The sequence below is a fragment of the Ambystoma mexicanum genome, chromosome 3q (assembly GCF_040938575.1).
Source record: "Ambystoma mexicanum isolate Mex_15411 chromosome 3q, UKY_AmexF1_1, whole genome shotgun sequence".
Classification (NCBI taxonomy): Eukaryota; Metazoa; Chordata; class Amphibia; order Caudata; family Ambystomatidae; genus Ambystoma; species Ambystoma mexicanum.
Window position 1 is genome coordinate 553,196,713 of NC_090926.1, and position 22,626 is coordinate 553,219,338.

A 22,626-nucleotide genomic window follows, 5' to 3' on the forward strand; every position below is an offset into this window, starting at 1 on the left:
AAACGAAGCAAACACTGCGTCTTTGCGTAAATACTTGTTCCTGATTGGCTGAGTCAAGTGGAGCGATCTAACCAGGGTGCTAACAATCTTTTGTGACCTTAGCACAAGAAATGCGATTTGCAAATCTGTAATGGAGTGTGTATATTGCTCTTTATTGTACTCCTCCAACTCTACCAGAAAAATGTATTAATTTGAAAAAGATATGATTTTACATATATGGGAGAGCCACTAACGTATTCGTGTTAATTTATGCAATGCATGCTGGGAAACACTACATCTGTTTTGTGTGTTTTGTAGGTTGCTGTTTGTGCAGGCTCAGACAGCTACTTTCCTGGTCTGGCCATCATGTGCGGTGTTACAGCAATGATTTGTGCCTTTTGTCTAGAAAAGTTGATTACTCACCTCAAATGGGACGACCCTGCAAACGTAATCGTTAGTAAGTGTATCTTATTGATTGCTTTAAAAAAAAAACGTTGATTATAAAGCTCTTTCTTTTGATCGCACTTGCCAGAAGTACCACCTGGATAGAATGGTTTTCTATTCTGCCTCTCCCACTATACATGCTCTACCTCTGCTGCCTGATACCTCTTAAATACGATGTAACAAATGGTTTTTTCACACGCATATTGCATCGGTACTATATTTAGAGTAATTCGAATGTCTTCTTTCATAATTGTTACTAAAGAAAATGGCCAGATTTTGCATATATATATTCACTAAAAACCAAGGGGGACGTTTAGGATACCTAACTGGCAGATGAGCAGTGCTTCATCGTTAGTGCAAACATATTAAAAAGTCATAAATCAATTCATTTGAATTAGCTTTAAAGTTAAACAGCATCTAAACCCTTTAAAACTCTTACCTGCCCTGCCACGTATGTGCTTGAACGTGGCCCAAGGCTGCAAGAGCGACTTATAACCCATGGGCCTCAGGACGTTGGCCCTAGGTTCTACAAACTTCATGTCTTACTTCATAAACTATTCCATTACTCTCCAAGACTTGTTTATGCAACTTTGATATCCTGCAATTTGCACACAGTCCCCTAGACCTGCCTACATCCCCTGTAAAATATGTACTCCACCAACCAAGACCCAAGACCTGTCCACAACAACAGCACACCTTTGCATCACACCCCAAAATGTACCTTCACCACCGGACACGCCCTCACCTTTGTTACCCATGACTCCAAGCCCATCAGAAGCAACCAGTCCTTTGAGCTTTGCCTCAAAGAACTTCCAGCACAACCTCTGCTTCACGTCCTTGCCCGGCCAAGCACCACATCAGTTGTTCCACTACGGCCGACCAAGTCGGGCCCTCTGGCACCTGTTTTACTAGAATTTATCCATAAACATCCACCTCCTATGAGCCTGCTCCAAAAGCAGATCATTTAAGTTCAACACAGCACTACCTAAGAAGTATCTGCTAGCATAACCTTACTGTACGCAAGAGCTGCTCACTACCTGAGAAGTATCTGCTAGCATAACCTTACTGTATGCAAGAGCTGCTTAGCCTCAGTAACAACACAAGCAATCTATTCCTGCCAACATATCCAACGAGCTTGCTCAATATAGCATGGGACCCACAGGGCCTCATCCCACTGCCTGGCAAAGAGTGTGCTGTGGCCCATTGGTATGCTGCTAGGTGGTGTTAGGTGTGCCGCCGTGTTGATAGCCAGATCTGTGTGGTCTGCCTGTTCCTGGTGACGGCACAGCATGATTGTGCGCACAAAATGTAAGCAAGGTTTCTACTTCAGAGAGAAGAGTGAAGCCTCCCTCAGAAAGTCGGATCCCAAGAGTGCAGTGATAGATTCCCAGCACGCTTCTTTCAGAAGGACTTCCCTCTTTACTCTTTTAGGTGGAGTGAGTTGGGGGACCTCTTTAGGCCTACGTTCATTTTAAGAAACCGATGTATCAGTGGGTCCCAGGTGCTTGAGGGTTTTGGGTGGGAGCTGGAGACCTACGAGTCTGTGGCCCTTGCATGGGGCCTGGGGTGGGTACTTATGGAGAAGGAGAAGGCAGCAGTGGAATACATCCGTCCAACAAACAAAGTCCACCCTTTGCCAACCTTTATGGCCCTGCTCTTCTCCTAGCTCCACACGTAGCGCAGGCAAGTTTTTATTTGGAAGGCGAGCCAAGCATTTAATTTGCCCCATCTTTTACTGCACTTTTAACTGGCATGGAATTCACTGTTCAAAGTGAAATACCTGCTCATGAACACTTTACATCCCATTCATCGTACATTAAGTCTGCTCTTCATTGTGGCAAAGCCACAATACCCGTATATTGTATCTACAAAAAGTTCAGTTCGGTAATGCGTGGATGGCAAGTGCAATATACTCGAATAAGAGCGCAGAGTGCCCTATTTTTGTGTTGTAGGTATTTACTTTAGGGGCCAGATTACAGAAAATGTGCACCGGTGCAAGAGCAATTTAATTTTGCACGGTGTTAACACTAGGGCAAAAACTGCCCTAGTGTAAAAAACATATACCTCAATGCAGTTTTGCACTTGCACAAACTTTGCCAAATATAATTCCATTCCGTATTAGCACTATGGAAAACATTGCCCTGGCACACAAATGAAAAAAGAAAAGGGTTTTGCCCAAGGGAAACCTTTCCTTACTGCTAATACCGTGCAACATTGCACTTGCACTGTTGCAAAGTCTCTGTTATCTGGCCCCAGGTGGGGAGTAATAACTTTTCAGATCTGCCTGTGGAGCTGATCGGATCGGGCAAAGGGGAGACTGTGCCAGTAGGATGTGTCAGTCTCTCCATCCCCTTAAAACAAACTGACAGTGAACCCGTAGGCCCTTTAAGAGATGTGGCGCTCTATGGATGGATGCGGAAGCAGATCTTACTCTCGCACCAATAATCAGACCGACTCAGGTTTTAATTGCAATTATCTAAAACAGGGAGTACAACAGGAGTCAACCGACAAACCACAGCATAAGTCTCTCTACAATTCATATGAAAAAACACAGTTCATATAGCAAAAACCCATCACAAGTGACGTCATACTACGTGGCGAAATAAGAAAACCTAAGTTGTATTGTGGTTGGTCTACGGGGAACATCTCAGTATACTTTCTATGGGAAACAGGCGTGTGATTGGGTCTCTACAGTCAGGTGGACAGCTATGCCCACCGTTAGTGCAAGTCATCTTCCGTGTCATAAAAATACATGTTTCATTGGCTTTCAAACTATAGGGCTCTTTGCTACATGGCCCTCTACAATTGGTTGGCACACTTGTACCCTTCTGGAATATTCCACTCGCTAGCAGCACGCAAGCTGGTACCGCAGGTGCTGGAGAGTTGGACTTGACCATGCCGCCCCACCCAATTATCCCAACATCAATCATCACTCCTGCTTTCTGCCATTAACTTATTCCCTTGAACTCAGCCTTGCAAAGGATCACTGTGCCTGAAAATAAAAGGGAGTGTGAGCATGGCCTTATCTTCTGGTCTCGGTGTAGCTTGACCAAAGTCTATTTTCAACTTCACCATGTGACAGGAGACTGTGTTTTGAGCTCCTTCTTTGCATTTACTATTATTAAATGAATAAAACCTGTCACTTCTAGTGTTTTTCTATTACACCTCAACAGGAGCCCGTCTTGAGTCCCACGTTATTGTATCTCCTCGAATAGATAACCAGTTTCTTGGCTGCCCCAACACTTGATGCTGGGCCAGACACGCCTTCTCAAATCTTCCTTCTCCGTATGTTTTCTTCAACTGCGCCACACTTTCAGCCCTTCTATTCTATTGTCTCGGGAGGATAGCACAGGGCAAAGTGCTCGGCTTGGAAGCAAGATGACATGGAGCAACAGAGGCTCGATCTCTGAGTCTGCAATTAGAAATCTCTGGGTATTAAGCATGTTATAAATAACCTATCATATCATATCATATTCATGGGGGCCAAGTTTGCTAAAATGCATCGTGGAACATCCAATTCTAGACACACACACAATATTATATATATATATATATATATATATATATATATATATATATATATATATATATATATATATATATTCAAGGAAAAAAGAGAGGAGAGAGGGAAGACCGCACTCTCCGCGGATCAGATGGCTAAGTCCAAAAAGGAAAAATGCGCAGCTCACATGAGGAAGGTCATAACAAAATTTAATGAAGCAAACACGAAAGTGTGTAAAAAACACGGCTGGGAAAGCAGCAGAAACAGAGGTAGGACGCCCGTGGGCACAACCTGCAGACAACGCGTTTCACGCTCAACTGAGCGCTTGGTCATGTAAAGGAAAAAAGGACCAAAGCATAGTTATAAAATCATGTAGTCTTTTCACTGTGTCAATGGAGCAAAGATGCATGGAGGCATGGATTCAATGGCAGCCATATTGTAATGGAGGCAAAATCAACCCATACTGAGGCCAAGAGCAAAGTAAGTAAAAAAATAAGGTGCAAAGTGCACAGATTATAGAGGCAACCTTAGATAATAAGGGAGGCAACCAAAGGAATGGGCTAAGCCACATGAACCAAACCAAATGCACTGTGAATTCCTGGTCGAAAAAAAGGACAATTCCACACACAATAAGTACATAGTGCACTGAAAAAGTTAGATTAGGGTTGCACATAGAGTAGAATAAAATACATGGATGGTATAAAAACAGCCTAGGTCAAATCTATGTCAGGATAAAAACAGCTGATACATGTATACAAAAGTTAAAACCCAGGCGGTATGTCATACTGGGACTAGAGATGGAAGGCATAAAGTGCAAGTACGAGCCAAAATTAGCAGCATGAGCTTGTGCAAATAAGCATAATAGCAGCTTAAACATGTGCAAAAATTGCAAAATGCATCTCTTAACAGTACAGTACATGAAAGAAGCAACAATCTGCAAAAAAGCAAAGCCAAAATAGCAATAGCTGCATGTGCAAAGCCGGCAAAATACAACTCTACCCTATACAGTACATACATGATAACAGGAGTTAACAGCAAAAGTCAACCTGACAGAACAACTGAAAATGAAATGGCAATCTCAAAGGCACAATCCAAAATTTCAAAAAATGTCCATGAGCTGTGGTACACTGTCACTGAAATTCGACCAAAAAATCACAATAAAGGAAAAGAAATAATGAATAAACATTGTAAAAACCAAGGACTACAGGTAATATTTTAAAATAAAGCGAGTTTCCTAGAAGGTCGTGACTACAGCAGCTGAAAAGTGAGACCAATGCCGGTCTCAAACAAATTGAACTAGTAAAACCACCAATGAAATAAGGTGGAAAAATAGTAATACTAGATGGCCAAGGATGGAACAGTGAACAGAACTTTAAAAATAGAAGGGGAAAGAACAACTCAAAACAGGCAGTGAAATCAGATATGAAATATCAAGAAAAAGGGGGAAGGCAGACCCATGTAGATATAATGGTGGACCTCAAGTCCCCAAAAAAGTATATAGCTCCTCATCAAGGTTGTGACCATTGGGGAACATGGTATCGAAGTCCAAAATAAATCTTGTCTCCAATTGTCTGATCTCCACCCCTTGGATGGATAGGGCCATGTGCCACTGCGAAAAATTTGAGCAAATTTAGGTCATTTCCATGTGTCTGCATGAAGTGTTTGGCCATAGGGTATGCGGGATCCGAGTTTTTGATCGCCCTAAGGTGCTGCAAGATCCTTAATTTAAGCTTGGATGTGGTACTCCCAACATACCACTTCATGCAGGGACATGCAAGAACGTAGACTACAAAAACAGTATCACAGTTCATAGAATGCTTAATGATCTGATTGCATTTGGTGACTAGATGTATGAAAGATTTGCATACAGTGGCATGTGCACAGGCTTTACATTTAGAACATTTGGTAAAGCCTATGGGGGAGACCGCCAACCAATTGGTGAGAGAAGAACTTTTGTCAATGGGTGACAGAAAGCTAGATACTAGTTTGTCTCTAAGCGGGGGTACTCTTTTGTATGTGATGATGGGACATTTAGAGAGAAGTGGGCATAGTTCTTTATCTAAAATGAGAACACGTCAATGTCGTTCAATAATTCTGCAGACATGGTTAGAGGCATTCTCAAACGAGACAATAAGTCTAGGTTCATCATCAGTAGTAGTCCGATCGGACTTAGTACCATACATTAGTTGATCCCTACACAGTCCACGGGCCTTGGTATAGGCCATTTCTATAGTTCTGCGCTCGTAGCCTTGTTTCACAAAATTCAGAGCCACTTGGGCACAGTGATAATCAAAAGATGCCAGGTCTGTACAGTTCCTCCTATAGCGAATGAATTTGCCATAAGGAATACTGCGTTTGCATGACATTGGATGGAAACTAGTGGCATGCAGAGGTAGACCGGTGTTAGAGGGTTTTTTGTGCAGTGCTGTGTGAAAACCAGATCTTTCAAGGGTCACAACCAAATCAAGATAAACAATTTCAGTGGTACTATGGCATTCGGTAAAGCGTAGATTGACCGTGTTAGTATTTATACATTGCACAAACAATTGCCAGTCAGCTTCAGTACCCTTCCATATAACAAAAACATTGTCAATATAGCACCACCAGGCGACAATTTGTGTGGAAAAACCGGATACGAGCAAATCACTGAGAAAGGTAGCCTCCCACCACCCCATTGTCAGGTTTGCGTATGATAGGGCGAAGGTACTGCCCATAGCAGTCCCCCTTACCTGCCGGAAAAAGGAACCCTCAAACAGAAAAACATTATTGGTCAAGCAAAAAAAATTTCCAAAATCATGAAACTATGGCCATAGTGATTCAATGAGCGGGTATCTAAAAAGTATTTGCAAGCTCCCATTCCCACTTGATGATCAATGGAGGTGTAGAGGGAAACAACATCGAGGGTTGCCAAAACAAGACCATCCTCCCAAGGTGTATTTGTGATGTGTTGCAAAAAATCCTTAGTGTCCCGCAAATAAGAAGGTAAAACAGAAACGAAAGGAAATAAGGTTTCATCAATAAACTGGGCGAGGTGCTCAAGCAAAGAACCACATAAAGTAACAATAGGTCTACCAGGTGGATGAGTATGAGATTTGTGGGTTTTAGGGAGAAAATAAATGGTGGGTACAGTGTGGCAAGAAGGAACAAAACATTTAACTATATCATCCTCAATTAAGCCAATATCAACCCACTTAGTGCAGAGGCTATTAAGTTCAGACTGCATATCACCAAAAGGATTTTTTGATAATTGGGCATAACACAGTCGATCCTTAAGTTGACGATTGGCCTCGGTATCATAATGGACCCTGTCCTGAACCACAATGTTCGACCCCTTATCGGCCTGCTTAATAACAACATTCGATAGACTTTCCAGTTTACCAATGGCCATAAGCTGGGAAGTGGTCAGATTATGTTTATTACTGAAGACATCCTCCGTAATTTTCTGAGATCACTAACACACAAATCATAAAATGCTTCAATACATCCACCAACCGGAAACTGTGGATTAAATTTAGATTTATCCTTGAGTTTAGTATGAACATCCCAGTTAGGATTGATGTCAAAATCAGTGAGGTCAGCATTTAAGGGATCAAACTGGAAATCTTCAAGACAGGCCAAATCCATAAGAGATGGAATATCGGAAATAAGAAGGTAAGTACGGCCTGTACGAGAGACAGAGGGCTTGATCACAGTAGGATTTATAGAGAAGAATTTCTTAAGTTTGATCTTGCGGACAAACTTGTCTAGATCTAGACGTGCCTGTACATAGTCAAAAGACTTGGTGGGACAGAAGTTGAGGCCAAGGGAGAGGACCGAAGTTTGAGCTTTGATGAGAACATGAGAGGACAGATTAATGATTTGACACAGCTTCATGGTATCGATGGTTACTTTTTGGCTCCAGAGCGCATTGATCTGCTCTCTTGACACGCTCCTGAGCCGTTTCCCACGCCGGCCTTGGCGAGGTGTAATCCTCCTCGCGATTTCTGTCCTTTTCCTCTTCCTTTTCCCCTGCCTTGACCTTTGCCACATTTTTGATTCTTCCCGTCTTGGCATAACAGCCGCATCTCGTCTAAAAAATTAGGCCTCGCAGGGGGCTCGTCATTCTCAGAAGCTGAGATATCCGATTCGGACGAAATGGTGCCAGAATCACCACCAGCAGCGGATGCAGGCTGGATAATGGGATTTTTACGTAAAGAATCAAATCTTCTTGCAAAGGTGAAGATCCTTCCTGTCTCGTAATTCAGTTTGTCCCTAATAAACTTGCGATGTTTTCGCTGTTTAATATCATCTTCATATGTGAGTAAAGCCTCATTGATTTTGATGCATAGTTGTTTGCCCTCTTCAGTAGGGGACACCTTATTAAGTTCAGTTTCCTTCTTTTCAAGTTCTTCTAAGGCCATTGCTCGATCAGATTTAGCATATTTGACCAGGATGGTGAGAAAATGCGCAGAGCAACCTTTACTGGCTTCTCCCCACTCTTGGAGCATGCGAGGATCTTGGTCCTCGAAGGAGGGCATTGTCATGATGCGTAATCCTCGCGGTACACGTCCAATGTCCAAGTAGTTTTGCAATGATGCTCCTCCAACCATTTAGAAATGTCCTTTTTGCATAACTTGTCAATGTCCTTAAGCAGGGTAATTTCCGAACTGAGTTTGAGATTAGCCTTTTTTGCGCCAGTAATAGGCAAGGAGGTGGGCATCTCCTGTAGTTCACTGAACAAATCCTTGGCCTGAACAAGCCGAGCTGCTGCCCAGGCGTCCTGCATGTTAAACCGCTACAACCCAGACCGTGAAATAATGAAGAATGACCAAAACTCGAGATATAAGTGAGCAATAATGCGCTAACATGAGAAAGATAGCTGTGGCATGCCCAAACTATTGCAGAAAGCAATATAGAGTGGCAACAAGAAAGACTGGGGTGGAGTGACAGAGAGGCACAATACCATCCATATGGAAAATGGGGAAGCAAAAACAAGCTTGAGAAACAACACCTACCGTATGGCGGCGGTCTGCGCGTCCTCCGGCACGCTTCTCTAACTCCTAAGGCTGGGGTCCTCGAGCTCAACTTCCCCATGGGTATGACTCAGCTCCAATATACAGAAGAATCTGCCACCAGCGGCAGCGGGTCTGCTTGAAAAACGACTCTAAGCAGAGGCGCTCCACACAAGAGGTCTTGGTGCAGGTCCAACACAGTGCGCTCTGTGTAAAAATATTCAAGGAAAAAATATATATGTGTGTTGGCGGCACGGCCTGTAGTCTATTCACTACGTATAGCCAGCCTTATGATTACTTAGTCTACTTGCGTTACAGCAACTGTACAATAAAAAAAAAGGCTGTGCATTTTCTTCAGTGCTCTCCGCATGTGCAATCTTCATTTTGTTCATGAAATGTTGCTGAGTTCTTTACTTCGCCATCAGATTCTATGAGGTCTATATACTCTCTTTATTGGCATCTCTTCTGGGTGCATCATTTCTGCTTCATGTGACGTCACCAGTCTTCTCTTTCATTCATCTTCACACTTCTTCCGGAACTTCATTCAGAAGACTATAATTTCTTTGCGGGTACATCAGATAGGGTTTTCTCAATGGATACCTTGTTTAAAGGACTCTTTGCGGTATAGGTACCATCACTGGTGTTGCGCATGTCGCAATTTCCGGTTTCCAACATTTAGGCAAAATGGGGGTGGGACTTTCGGTAGAGGCACTTGGTTCCTCCTCTACACTCCCCCCTCTGGTTGATTCATTGACCACTCTCCCATCAGTCTTCAGATCTAGATATCCTCGTCTGAAAAAGTGCTTCTTTGGAGTCCATATATTCATTACTCCTTTCAGAGATCCTGCTGATTTTATATGCTCATCAACACTCCAGGTCATTAGACTACATTATCCATTCGGGCTGCAGTAGATCCATCTTCCCACATACTTCTTATGGTTTCTTGGATACAGTAACTTTGTTCACTCAGGTGCTAGAATGTTGGCTTCTATATACTTTTTGATTTCTTCATCTGTCAGCTCTTTGGGTCCAAACCCTGACTCGACATTGTTCATGATATTCATTCCTACTGCCTGCTTTCTTTGCTGTCTTCTTGCACTGTGCGATTATATCCTGATCACACAGAATCCAGACATGATCATTACCAACAATGCTCTGAGGAACTTGAAGATATTCGCCATCCATTGTGGAACCCATAAGAAGATCGACGCAAACCAGCTGTCAGCTGCAATATCTTCATCTTCCATCTTGATGTGCAAATTCATCAGCATTGTTATGCCTCTGTCAAGGTCCCATTCTCTTCATCGTGAGAAGGTATGAATGTGCAGCACGACTCTCCGATTTTGGCACAAACACCTCCATCCATGGCTGTAATCATGTCCAGGATATATCTATTCTGAAGAGTCATCAGTTTTATTGCTCTCAGTTCTTCCTTGATAGCATTGAATCCCTTTATGGTAGTGTTGATCATCTGCAAGAGCTCCCAGAAAGTGATTTGCACCCACTTCACATTCACCATCGTCTGGATCCCTGGCATGAGAATTGTCACAAATACTGCCGATGTCTGACTGAACAATCTAAGTTCATACGGAATGGAATCAAAGGCTGCTATCGATTTAGCTGAAAAGTATTTCTCCCTCTTGGTTCGATTGAGAAATTCAACTGATCTGCTCTTTCTTAGGTGAGCATCTGCTTTAAGAAACTCTCCAATGTTCAGGTCCCTCTTCGGAATCACCAATGCTGGAAAATGGACAAGTACTATAGAACACAGCCCTCCCTAGTCCTTGGGTAACTTCATGTATGTTCTGGATTCACATGCCCAATAGTTGTCCATTATCTATCACTACTGCCCCAGCCTTCATTCCAGGTACATCGAAGATTCAACCGCACTGCTGATTCTCTCCAACTTTTCTTGTGCCATTGTTTCTGAAGCATAGTTCTGCACTAGCCAGAGGCACCATTTGCAACGGGCCTCCTTTGTCATCAACCCATGTCAGCAGCTTTGCAAGCTTCGGCCAGAGAGGTTTGCATCCCTTCTCCACACAATCTATAACTGGTTTGTGATGTGCTGTTACTGCCACCACTCTGCATACAACTATGCCTTCTTCCCATCCATCTGCAGAAAGTACTGTTCCCCAGGTTTGCATCGGGCATCTCTTCTTGCATCTTCGTATTTCTTCATCATTCTTTCCTTGATAATTGAGCTTTTTATTTATTTCCCATCTGATTCCTACTCCCTTCATTCTAGGCTGTGTGTATCTTATCACATGATCTCTGGTGTGTGGTCTTGCTCTTGTCTTCAAATCTTGCACGTAATCACTTCTTCTGGAGCTGTCCACTCAGTCACCCATACCAAGGATGCTGTTCAACCCTGGAACTGACCTCTTATATGGCAGAGTGAAAGGTGAGTCAGGCAATGAGCTGTCTGGACTGCTATTTCTATAGCAATGAATATCTTGGAATTCCCCATAGGATAAGGTAGGAGAGCACAAACATAGCAACTCTCCTTAGAGGTTCTTTTTCCCACATCTTTCATGTGCTGACACCACTTGTTATTCCCCAAATGTGCTGTACTGTAGAGGGCCATCCAAGATGGCCGCTTAGGTCAGAGCTCCCTCGTAGCCCCGCATCAATCCTGGAAAATCCTGCGGATCCTGGCGTTACCGACCCCCAATCTGCCTGTACACGAACTGCTGATGTCCCCAGCTGTGCCACCCCGAAGTTTTGTGTAAAATTGGAGCTCCCGGCCCAAGACTCGGCCCGAGAGGCCCGGCTGCCGTGACTCGTGGGGTCGGCCACTCGGCCCCGCGCATCAAGAGCTGAGCTCCTTCACTGCGGAGCCCGACGCGCCCCCCCAGCCACCCACGAGATGGGGGGCCAGTATCCTGGCAAGAAGACGGCAGTGGCCCGGGGAGCACGCGTCGCACAGCGGAAGGCAGGCGGGAGACCCTGACCACCCCCCTCCTCCCGCCTGGAGCCATCACCAGAGCGGAAGAGTCAGCCGTAAGACCCCTGGGCCTCCCCCACGCCCAGAACCTGCACCTGCGGCTCCGGCATCCGGCTTCCCAGCCGAGGGCCGTGGAGCGACGGACCCCGGACAGCGGCCAGCCACCCAGCAAGAACCCCCACACCCACCTGGTGGCGACGAGCGAAGGGGTCGTTCCCGGGGCCCCGGGAGGTAAGGAGTGGTGGGGAGACGGCACTGTTCCCACCCCTTCCGCCTTCGGGACTCGGCGGCGGCCTTACCCGCAGTGACAGGGGCAAGCTAGCAGCACAGCGCCCCCCGGCAAACCATTCACTCCTGCAATCCACTGGGCCGGGACGGGTGCGGCACCCGCACTCACGGACGACCTGAACCCCACCACTTGGGGTGGAGCATCCTCCCTGTCGCGGACCAACACACGCCCCTGTACCACGAACCAGGAGCACAGGGAGTTGTCCAACACTTCACCCCCTGAACCAGGAAGAGCTGGCAGAAAGCCTCTGTAAACCTCTTTGACACGAACCAACATAGCGCCTTAACAGTCAACCCCTGCTCGAATAGCGGGTAACATACATCCTATGCCAGTCTTCCACCGAAACCCACCAAAGGGGCTGCGCTAACAGTGGAAGAGCACAACGCACAACGAAATCCGGCCCCCACCCCGCATTGCTGATCAAGCACCACATTCCCCGATCCGGAGGGGGGTCCGAGGCACAACTAGACCACCTGCAACCCACTTTCGACGCTTCCATTCTCACAGCCAAGATGGGAAAAAACGATAAATCTCAGAGGAAGCTAAACTTTGAGAGTGGCCCGACCCCCAGAACCCCTCACCATCCAGAAGATCAAGCTTCATCGTCCGAATGCTCCCACCAGGATGAAGTGGCAGAGAACCCCTGTGAAATCAAAGAAATCCTCCTTGACTTAAAAGCAGGCATTGGCAGCCTAAGTAACAAAATGGACGGTCTCGCGTCCAAAGTCGATCTCATGCAACACCGTATGGACTCCCAGGCCGAACGCCTAAACGAGATGGAGCAGAGGGTGTCAAATCTCGATGACAGTTCGCCAACCCTAACTAATAGAGTTTCGCAGCTGGAATCGCAAATGAAACTAACTGCCGCCAAGTGCGAGGACCTCGAAGGTCGGTCGAGGAGGAATAATCTACGGATAGTCGGTGTGAGAGAACATCAAACGCAGGAGAAAATGGAAGACTTCGTGGAAGCCGCATCACTCTATTCGGCCGCGAGGCCCTATCCCGTCTATTCATAATCGAGAGAGCCCACAGGATTCCCGCGACGAGACCTGCTCCAGGGGCTCCCACTAGGCCCATAATAGCGAGACTGCTGAACTACAGAGATCGCGACTCCTTGCTCTGCCTCGCCAGAGAAAAAGGCGAACTGAGCCACGACGGGGACATAATCCACTTTTACCCTGACTTCTCCCCGGCAGTTCAGACACAAAGGAAAACATTTGCAAGCGTCAAACAGAAACTCCGCAACAGCCAACTGCCGTATTCCATGCTTTACCCAGCACGCTTAAGAGTCCAACACGAGAGAAAGGTCCAATTTTTCCAAACCCCATATGAAGAAAATTTGTTCCTGGACCGTCTAGGGCTCCCGGATCAGAATCAGGCTCGCCCCAGACCACAAAGAGACAGAATCCCCAGAAACCCTCCTTAAACGGTTGGACACAGCTGGACGCAAGACCCGGCACAGCAGAATTGAGTGGGCCAGACCATTTACAGCAGCACAAGGCAGGGCTGGGACACTTGGGAGACCCCGGGTGCCCCTAGCTCAGCTACTGTTAAGTTACTGTTAGCCTGAGTGGTGTCTGCCCGGCGCGGTGTGGACCGCACGTTTCGGCATGGCGACTCCAAGGGCCGTTTTGGTTTGGGGTTGGGGAAGTTGGAACCTCCCGGTGAGCATGTTCAGGGTTGCCTACCCTCGGGAGAGCTACATCATGGGCCAGTTGGGGATTGCCCGAAGTTTGAATATTAAAAAGTTAATGGAGAAGTTCGACGCCACCGGTTCCCAATTGTCCCGCCTGCCGCCTGCTCCCTACTCGCTGCCATATCCATCATCGCATTGTGACTCCCATCCCTCATATACAGACCCAGTCAGCAGCTCTGGCTCAACCAGACCACGGCCGCCCGCTGAATCAGAAATGAGATCCGAAATAAATGCAAAGTTGCCCCGTTCAACGTTTTAACATGGAACATAAGAGGAGGTAACATCCCGGCTAAATCTAGGAAAATTCTGCACTATCTCAGACGCCACGATGTGGACGTGGCCCTAATTCAAGAGACGCACTTTACGCCGGGGAATGACTGCCAGTGGGTCAAAAGCTGGGGCTGCCACAGATACTTTTCATCCTACTCCACGCATTCGAGAGGAGTTGCGATCCTCATACACAGGCGGCTCAGTTTCCGGCTACTGCACACGGCGAAAGACGAGGAAGGCAGAGCACTACTGGTGAGTGGCATCGTCGCAGGTCAGAAAGTGACCTTTGTCAATTCATATGCTCCGAATATGGATGGCCCTAACAACTTCGGCTGGGTGTTGACACAGCTCTCCGCGCTCGGCCCAGCCACGGTCGTCTGGGGCGGCGACATGAACACGGTTATGGACCATACGAGAGATAGATCATCGGCCATACATCAACCAACCTCAAAAGCTGCTCTCCAGATAAAGGAAATCTGCAAAGCATTTGATCTACAGGACACTTGGAGAGTCTCCAATGGGGAAAGGCGCGAGTACACCTTTCATTCTACAGTCCATAATACAAGCTCCCGAATTGACTACTTTTTTACCTCAACTAACAGCACCCTGGCGTGTGGCCGGTGCCACATCCACCCGAGAACACTCTCGGACCACTCGCCAATCTTCCTTAAGCTCAAGCCAGCTAGCCCCTCCCCGCCGCTACAACGTTGGTGCTTCAAACAGGGATCACTGCGGGACGAGGTCTTTGCCTCCGAATTAAAAGAGGAGATTGACGTGTTCTTAGGAGCCAACCTGGGCTCGGTCCCCTCGGCAAGCATAATTTGGGAATCCTTTAAATGCTTTATCAGAGGAGTCTGCCTCGCCAAAGAAAACGGCATTCTCAAGCTCATTAGGGGCGAGCTTGCAAGCAGCGAAAATAAATTAAAACAGCTCGAAACTCAGAACGCGAACAATGACAACCCGGAAGCTGCAGCGGCATTGAAGACGGAATTGCAGAAATTCAACGACGCAACGGAACGTGAGGTTACATTTCTTCACCGCACCAACCAAATCCGCCAATACGGCGAGGGCCAGAAACCAGGAGCTTTACTGGCAAATCTAATTAAAGCCGACAATAAACAGTCCCAAATCGAAAGGATCAGAACCAGGCAAGGGGAAGTGGTCCACACTGACGAATAGATAGCGGAGGAATTCAGTCTATTCTACCAAGATCTTTACAGTGCCAAGCTACCGAAAGACTCGCACCTCCCCCTGGAATATCTGGAAGACACAGAACTCTACTGGGTCGAACATCAACTACGTGAACCTCTGAACAAACTAATCTCACAGGAAGAGATTAAAGCAGCCATAAAGACCCTACCACCCTCCAAAGCACCAGGCCCTGACAGCCTAACGGGAGAATTTTATAAGGCCTTTGCAGAACCCCTGGCTCCGTTGCTGGCAGCGGTGTAGGAGGAAGCGCTAGAGCTTGGGACCCTTCCTCACTCTTCGCGTGAGGCCAATGTCATTCTTTTACACAAATCATGAAAACCACCAGATGAATGCGCCTCGTATCGCCCGATCTCCCTGCTCAATCTGGACAATAAAATTCTTGCTAAGATCCTGGCGAATAGATTGATGCCCCTGATGCCTGCCCTAGTGCTAGCAGACCAGGCAGGTTTCATACCTGGCCGCAATACGACCTTCGGCATCCGGAGAATGTTTGGAATCATCGAGGCTTTAGACCCTACAGGCCAGGCAATTGCGGTCCTGCTTGATGCAGAAAAAGCATTCGACTCAGTGGAGTGGCCGTTCAAGTTCATGGTTCTCACCAGAATGGGGCTGGGGGCCGGCTTTATCAAACTGGTCTCTCTCTTGTACACCAATCCACAGGCCAATATCATAGTGGGCAAGGCAAAATCAGCAGCAATAAACCTGCAGCGCGGCACGAGACAAGGATGCCCCCTGTCAGCACTAATATTCGCTCTGGTAATGGAGCCACTAGCCTCCAACTTGCGGGAACTACGCCAACAAATGGGACTCACCATCGGCCCACACAAACTAATCGTATCCTTAGACGACGTAGCACTATTCATAAGAGATCCAGAAGTCAATCTGAACCCGGTCATGCGGGAAGTCATCAGATTCGGGGCGGCCTCCGGACTGAAAACTAATCACTCAAAATCAGTCGTCTTCCCACTGACCCGAGACACGAAACAATTCGCCGACGACTTCGGACTCAAGTGGAGAACCTCGAGGGTCCGTTATCTTGGAATCCAACTGTCACTGGACCCACAGGAGGTATTCCGGGACAACTATGAGGAGGTGTTTAAGTCCCTACAGGACATGGTCACGCGCTGGAGGACGCTTCCACTGACACTCTGGGGCAGAACCTCCTTAGTCAAAATGGTAATGCTGCCAAAATTACTGTATCTCTTCAACAATATTCCGCTGCTACTACCACAATCCTTCTTGAAAAGACTGAAAAGCTTGGTTCTGGATCTACTGGGGGCTGGCAGACCAGCCAGAGTGGCGTACACAATACTGACGCTTCCCGTGTCCAGCGGAGGTCTAACCCTCCCCGACATGGAAAAATACTTCTGGGCAGCCCAAGCACAGTACCTCAGCCACTGGTACGCAACGCAAACGATTCGCCCCCATGTACAGGTTGAGAGGGCCTTGGCAACTCCCAACTTCCTAACTGCCGTGGTTTTCAGTCAGCTTCCCGTTCCCAACCGCACAATGAACGTGATTCTCACAACATACAGGTCTGGAAGTCGCTAGCAAATAAACTGGGGGTGCAGATAAGGTACTCTCCCCTCTTTCCAGTTAAGTTTATTCCTGGAATCCCCCTAGCATCAGAGAAAGCGTTTCACCAGTGGGTCGACAAGCTACACATACAATCCCTAGGAGACCTATTCACAGAGGAGGGCTTCCTGACCCCTGACCAAGCCAAACAGAAAGGGGGCAACTCAGCACTGTACATGTTCCTCTACTTCCGAACTCGATACACTATGCAGACCCACCTGCCTGGTTTCCCGAGACAGTCACCGACCTGGCAGCTACTGCATGATGTCATTCAAGCACAGGGGGAAGGCAGGCTAGTATCGCAAATCTACAAAGCACTGACCACCGGAACGCCCCCCGTCAACTCTGGAGCGAAAACAAGATGGGAACGAGCGCTAAACGCAAGTATATCGGAGGTTGATTGGGGCTACATTCTGAAGCAGACCCAGAAAATTACACTTAACTCCCGGCACAAACTTATCCATTTTAATTTCCTCCACCAAACCTATTATACACCGGAAAAAGCTAATAAACACAATCCCGACACCCAGGCCGAATGCAGGAGATGCGGTATTCTATCAGCGAGCTTCATACACCTGGCATGGGAATGCCCTGAAGTAGTCCCATTCTGGAACCGAGTGTTGGACACGACATCTGCAATCGTGGGTGAAGTAGTACAACCGAGATGCACAGCAGCTCTGTTGGGAATGACGAGGTTGCTATCCACGCCGTCGAGGAAACTGACCAGAGTCCTACTGACACTAGCCCGCAGGAGAGTTGCCATGCATGGGGCCGCGGCCCCCCACCTTCCTACACCGCTTGGCGGAAAGACTTACTCTACTACCAGGACACAGAAGCAGATTTCATAAAACTCCTCCCGCTTCACGCGCGCCCGCACGACATATGGGGCCCGCTGATATCCTTCCTGATAAGGGAGGCCGACACCTCCTCAGAGGGACCACTAGACGCTGGGAACACACCCTGATGCAGTCTTAACCCGGACCGACAAGAATTACCACAGGGTCGCAGGGAGTCTGAAATGATGCACAATGGGGACTTTCTGGAGCTTTATTCTCAACAGTCCACATTGTGCCTGTGCAGTACTTTTAAGGAAGGAAAAATCCTTTTTAATCAGGCAACCTTGTTAAATGCTCAGGGAGCTGCAGGATCTGTTCAACTATTGCTGCAATTAACCTCCTAATTGCAGGGCCATTTTTAGGATCTTGTAAAAACACACGTATATTAGTACTACGCCAAACAAGGGCAGGATGGGCATCAAAATCTGACAGAACCATGGGCTCAACCAAAGAGAAACTCAGTGAGGAATGAATCAGGAAACTTCTCCCTTTTCCAGTCGTCAAGCTCGAAGTCTAAATTTGGCATATTTAGCACATCAACACTTTATAAAGTCCAATTCAAAGATTTGTGTGGCTTGAGAACGTTTGCTTGCACTCCTGCTAAAATTTCCCGGTGAGCCACAGTCCAAATGCACAATTGCATTTATTTAATCAGCAATCCTAGTGTCCTTCTTCCTCGATCGAGTCTGCACGTGCTGTACGTCTTCTTCTTGTCTTGCTTCCGAATCAACGGTTGGCGGTGTATTGGTCTCACCAGCATACGGTTTCACATCGCCCAAGTGAATCCAGGTGTGGCTTTCTTGGACTTTTACTGCTCAGGGAGTGATATTTTCGACAATAAAGGGTCCACTAAAACAGGGCTTGTGCCACTTCCTTGTGAAGTTGCGCACTAGGATTGTATCTCCAATAAATAATTTAGGTACAGGTAATAATTCTTTAAGTCCGGTTGCTGAATGGTCTTCATCTGTGTCAAGAGACCGACACCTCTTGAGTTTGAGTTGATCTCAAATGACAGAGATACTAGTGGTCATACATGTCAAATATGCACATAAATCATTTCCTGACAATTCTGCAGTCGTCTGGGCATCACTTCTGCTCCTCGATGAAGGAGACAAGGGCGTTCTCATTTGCCTCCCTGTCACTAGCCCATGGTGTGTGAGGTGGTGGTCCAACCCAGGCTGATTTCTTAATGCATATAATGCAAGGGGCAGACAATACAGCCATCCTTTCTTCAGTGCCAATTTGAGTTTAGCAATTCTCTCTTTGAGAAGACTGTTGAGTCTCTCACATATCCCGTTCGCTTGCAGTTGATAAGCAGAAGAAAACTTGTGCTTTATGCTAAGCAATAGGCTAATCTGTTCAAATACTTCATGAACAAAATGGTACCCATTGTCGGTTCTCAGTACCTCACATACTCCCTATCTAGGAAAGACTTCTCAGACTAAAAACTTTGCAGCGCAAGTGGCATCAGGGTGAGTACATGGACCTGCTTCAATCCATCTCGACATACCAACACTATCATATTTCTGTCTCCACTACAAACTTGCAGCATATCAACATAGTCAATATGTAAATGCTGAAAAGGACCATTCGGTTGAGGAATCACACCTCTGACTGTTCTCAGTGTGTGCCCAGCGTAACCTTTTGACATACGATGCAATTTACGGTGTCTAGTCAAAGGATCGAATCTAAAGGGTCGACAGGTCAAAGGATCGACACCAAAGGGTCGACAGGTCAAAGGATCACATTTTTTTTTTAATTATATATATTTTTTTAGGTTTTCATTTAGGGAAAAAAAGTGTTTTTTAGCAAAAAAGGGGGTAAAATGTGAAAACACAAAAAATTTGATCCTTTGACCTGTTGACCCTTTGGTGTCGATCCTTTGACCTGTCGACCCTTTCACTGTCGATCCTTTGACTGACAACCCCAATTTACTACATAAAATGCAACGTGTTCTAACAGGTTTGGTGCAAACCAGTCCTCCGCAATAGCTGCTGCAAGGCTTTCCCTAGTGACATGCGCAGGGTAGTGCAGCTGTTCAAGCACTAACCTTAACTAGGCTACAGGCATCACAGGTTTTCCCGTGCTGTCCAGTCACCACAATGCTTCAGAGGGGGATAAAGAACACCCCCTTCGCTTCCACAATTCTTGCTCTTCCTGTGGAGCTACCTTGAACCTCCATCAACTCTGTTCTTGCCAAATGATTAAACACTTCATTTATAATAATAATTGTGACTAGTTTCTCTTTTACATTTGGAGTACTAAAACTTGAAATATCTGGAGAATATGCAACCCTTTTAGCCTCTTCGTCTGCGCCTTCATTCTCGCAAGAGATAAAATCAGTTTGCTTAGTATGTGCTGTGCACTTAACTATTGCGATGGCTACTGGGAGTTGTAGTGCCTTGATAAGCCTGTCCAATAATGCTGCATGTTTCACTGGAGTGCCATCCGCTCTGAGGTAGCCCCTTTTCCAACATGCTAGCCCTTCGTGTATGGTTGACGTCACATAAGCAAAGTCACTGTACACCATGACTTCGTGCACTTGATGATTTTTGAGTGCAACAATAAGCACTACCAATTCTGCTGCTTGCGCTGAAAAGTGAGACGGTAGTCTTGCATTTGCTACAACCTCAAATTCCCCATTTGTTCTATGCCTCACTACAGCTGCGCCAGAATGCCTTCCTCAACTTGTTTGATACATTTTTGAACAACCATCAATAAAGAGAATCTCTCTTCCTGACAGTGCGTCTTCCTTCACGCGTGGTATATCATCATAAAACTTATATAATTCACTTAGTCATGCACATGCTCACCCTATGCCACTGGCTCAGCTACAAATGTGGCTGGGTTCACTATTTTACATCTGACAATTTTAATCGCTGGATTTGATATTATTACTTCATAGGCAGAAGCTCTCTGAGATGTAAATGTACCCTTGGATTTTTCTAAAATGGCAAACATAGTATGTTCCACAAAAAGCATCATAGAACAACCCATTACAATACTTGCAGATTTCTCAATTGTGAACGCGATAGCTGCCAATGACTGTTCGCAAGGAAAGGGCCCTTTCATAACTGAATCTAAAATCCTACTGTAATATGCCAGAGTTTTGTACCCTAACCTAGTCCTCTGCCCAAGCACTGCTGTCATGGCTGTCCCATTTGTGTGTGAAAACAAGAAAAACTCCTCAGCATAATTGGGAATTCCTAAAACAGGAGCTGTACACAATGGCAAACATAGTATGTTCCACAAAAAGCGTCATAGAACAACCCATTACAATACTTGCAGATTTCTCAATTGTGAACGCGGCAGCTGCCAATGACTATTTGCAAGGAAAGGACCCTTTCATAACTGAGTCTAAAATCCTACTGTAATATGCCAGAGTTTTGTACCCTAGCCTAGTCCTCTGCCTAAGCACTGCTGTCATGGCTGTCCCATTTGTGTGTTGAAACAAGAAAAACTCCTCAGCATAATTGGGAATTCCTAAAACAGGAGCTGTACACATTGCTTTCTTCAACTCTTCAAACCCTCCCTTCCTTTCCTCAGTCCATTCTATTTTCTCCTTGTTCACCTGTGCTTTCTTTAGAGCTTGTAAAAGAGGTCTTATGTACGAACTATAGTCAAACACCCATGCTCTTACATAATTGCATAGCAACAAAAACTTTTGCATCTGCTTTACCCTATGTGGTTTTGCAGTCTTCATGATCCCCTCAGCTCTTTCAGGCGTTACCCTCTTTCCCTCATGTGAAATCAATTGGCCTATGTACAAAACCTCTTCTTGACAGTACTGTACGTCTCTTTGTCTACTTTGTATCCCTTGTCTGCTAGGATAGTCATTAACTGAATTGAGTGTTGTCTGCACTCATCTTCTGTCATGCTACAAATCAAAATGTCATCTATGTAATGTATCACAGCGCTCTTCAAATCAATATTGCCTAGGTCCATCTGTAGGACTCTGTTAAAGATTGATCGGGACTCACAGTACACTTGAGGCAGTCTAGTATTTTTCAGACGGATTTGGTGAAACGTAAATGAAGTCAAGTCTTGTGAGTCCTTGTGCAACGGGATTGAGAATAACGCATTTTTCAAATCAATCACTGTGAAATATTGTGCCTCTACTGGGATACTGCATAGTATCGTTGCTGGGTTAGGAACTAAAGGAAACTCTGCCTCTACAATCTGGTTAATCAGTCTCATATGTTGTATAAATCTCCACAAGCCCCCTTTGATTTTTTCACAGGGTATACTGCGGTGTTGCACAATGATTCTGATGGTTCCCGAATACCTTGTTCCATCAGTGCTCAAATAGTCTTAAAAATGCCCTTGTCAGCCTCTCGAGACATGGGGTACTGTCTTGCTTGAGGTAAGATCTCTCCCGGCTTCAACTTTATATTAACTTCCCCTATCCCTTTCAATAGGCCTACATCATAAGGGCCTGTAGTCCATAAGGCGCTTGGCACCTTTTCCAAGTCTGCATCAAAAAATGCTGACACACTGCTGCATTATCGCCATTCGCTGTGGGATCTCCCTTTTCTCTATTCTTATCCAATATGTAATGCTCAAAAAGAACACAACTTCATAATCTGTTGGATCCTCTCTAAACATGTCATTGTCAGTGACATCAGTCAATCTACACCCTTCCCCAATGGCAATCACTGTTCCCCATGGCCTACCCTTGTCATCCATTCCTTCGAGCATTGCCTTCTCCCCTCGTACTATGGCTGAATCTAACTCTAGTCTGTTGCCCCTCTTCGTCCATAGGTATCTGTGGTCTAAAAAAAATGAATCAGGTATTCTCATAGTCCTTCCCACTAAGCCAGGTAGCCATGTTAACAGAATTCTCACCCCATGAAGGAAAACCTCTGGTTCTGTTGGCACACCTCGC

At 46.0% G+C, this 22,626-nt stretch overlaps 1 long non-coding RNA gene across 1 annotated transcript in view; it reads left to right on the forward strand.

Moving 5' to 3' along the window:
• Nucleotides 1-306: 306 nt before the first annotated feature.
• LOC138582733 (uncharacterized) overlaps nucleotides 307-22,626 on the forward strand; it is a 443,177-nt gene continuing 420,857 nt past the window's right edge. The window contains exon 1 of the long non-coding RNA XR_011305067.1: nucleotides 307-436. This is a non-coding gene — a long non-coding RNA (uncharacterized lncRNA). The remainder of the gene's footprint in view (nucleotides 437-22,626) is intronic.